The sequence below is a fragment of the Dipodomys spectabilis genome, unplaced genomic scaffold (genome assembly GCF_019054845.1).
Source record: "Dipodomys spectabilis isolate Male_0828 unplaced genomic scaffold, ASM1905484v1 ptg000254l, whole genome shotgun sequence".
NCBI lineage: Eukaryota > Metazoa > Chordata > Mammalia > Rodentia > Heteromyidae > Dipodomys > Dipodomys spectabilis.
The window spans coordinates 822,810-824,932 of NW_024870931.1; the positions used below are offsets into that span (position 1 = coordinate 822,810).

Consider the following 2,123-nt stretch of genomic DNA (forward strand, 5'->3'; position numbering starts at 1 on the left):
AGTAAATACACATCAACATGAAATACAAAGTTATTTTGATAAAAAATAAAAATAACTCAGAAGAAATTATAAATGCAAAAACAATCTTCACAGAAGCAAACTCCCAGAGATATATCATGACTTTGACAAGGATAAAGTGGGTAAAGTTAGTATAAATTTAGAAGTATGACAATGCACAAAAACATCAAAAATATTCATATATTTCATTATATAATCCAAAGCAAAAAGCAAATGTTTTTTAGATGATTTTTTAAAACCCAGTCTTTCAGGTACTGGGAAGGTGGCTCAATGGTAGAGTGCCTGCCTTGCATGAATGAGGCCTTGGGTTTGATTTCTCAGCATCATATTAGCAGAAAAAGATGGAAGTGGTGCTGTGGCTCAAGTGGTATCACTAGCCTTGAGCTGCGGGACAGCACCCAGGCCCCAGAGTTCCAGCCCCATGACCAACAAAATAAAAATAAATAACAAAACAAAACAGTGTCTCACTTTTGTGACCTCAACTCTGTAATAACTCTGCTTCAGCCTAGGGCTAATATTTTAGGTGTGGACATTTATCAACACTCCTGAATCAGACTCTACTTAATCATTTTTTAAATACATATTTTGTTCTTAATTTTCCTCTTTATAAATTCACATGCACCTATAAAAAACGGTGTGGCCATCCCAGTAACCTTCTCAAAGTACCTCCTAATGACAACTTACAAAAAGTTCTATTATATTACAACAAGGAAAACAATGCTACAAATAAAGAAAACCAATAATTAAATATTAACGAATAATAAAATAAAAAACAAAACAATTACCAGTGTTTTCAGTATTTGAAGTGTACTACAAATTAGATTTTATTATTGTCATATTTCTTTACATTTAACACTGGCTAAGATTATGATGTTCAACAAGAATTTTATAGGCTATGAGTAGTGTTTAAAGTCACCCACTAAGATTACCATTTATAGTTCATCTCATAATTTGTATATGGCTTATATCATCATTTGTTCCTCACTAACATATAAAGTAAGCAAGGCCTACAGTTTTAATAGAAACTGTGTAGTTAACATAGTCAACTCTTTATTCTGCTTTACACAAAGACTTTGCAACTTCTCATTAGTAAAGTTTCTATAAACTCTGAAATGTACATACTTAGTAGTACTTATCTGCTACCATAAATCTTAAATACTTTATAGAAAAGTATTATGACCTGTCATACAGTCCCAGTTTTGGCATATATAAGCAAATATCCAAAAGTTAATATATTTAAAACATTAAAACTTTTAGCAAACCTTAACACTTGCTGCAGTGTTCATTATGACAGGTCCTTTGCATAGAAGAATTGATTTCCTCCTCCTACACATCTCTTGAACAACAAATATCTGGATTTATTTTGTTTTTGACACGTAAATCTTGACTTTATTCTTAAATGTGTACTTATGTAAGAAGTACATGGTTCTCAAATTTCACAACAATTCTTTTAAATTTACTTTTTTTTGATTTGTCTAGTTTAAAAAATCAATTACAATTTATATATAAAAATATTCTGTGCTCAATTCAGCATCACATACACTAACATTGGAATGATACAGAGAAGATTAGCATGGCCCCTGCCCAAGGATGACAGGCAAATTCCTGAAGCATTCCATCGCCCAATTTGTTAGGAAATGGAAAGACTTGGAAAAAAAATTATTAAGTGAAGTAAGCCAAGTCCAAAGAAACATAGGTCCCATGGTTTCTCTAATTTTCAATAACTAATATATGTCTGGGATAAGCAGAAAAGGTAAAAAGTTATGTGTATATGACCAGATAAGTTTATGTTAAGGGCCGGGCGCTGGTGGCTCACGGCTGTAATCCTAGCTACTCAGGAGGCTGAGATCTGAGGATCGTGGTTCAAAGCCAGCCCGGGCAGGAGAGACCATGAGACTCCTATCTAAAATAAACCACCAGGAAACCGGAAGTGGCGCTGTAGCTCAAGTGGTAGAGCGTTAGCCTTGAGCTGAAGAGCTGAGGGTCAGCGCCCAGGCCCAGAGTTCAAGCCCCACGACCGACCAAAACAAACAAACAAAAAGCTAAAGAAAAAAAAAAAGATTATGTTAAGGGAAATGAACCCCAAGTTAGGGACACAAGTGGTT

At 34.2% G+C, this 2,123-nt stretch overlaps 1 pseudogene; it reads left to right on the plus strand.

Moving 5' to 3' along the window:
- The first annotated feature begins 1,536 nt into the window (after nucleotides 1-1,536).
- Nucleotides 1,537-1,649, plus strand: LOC122124928 (annotated as a pseudogene).
- Nucleotides 1,650-2,123: the final 474 nt, after the last annotated feature.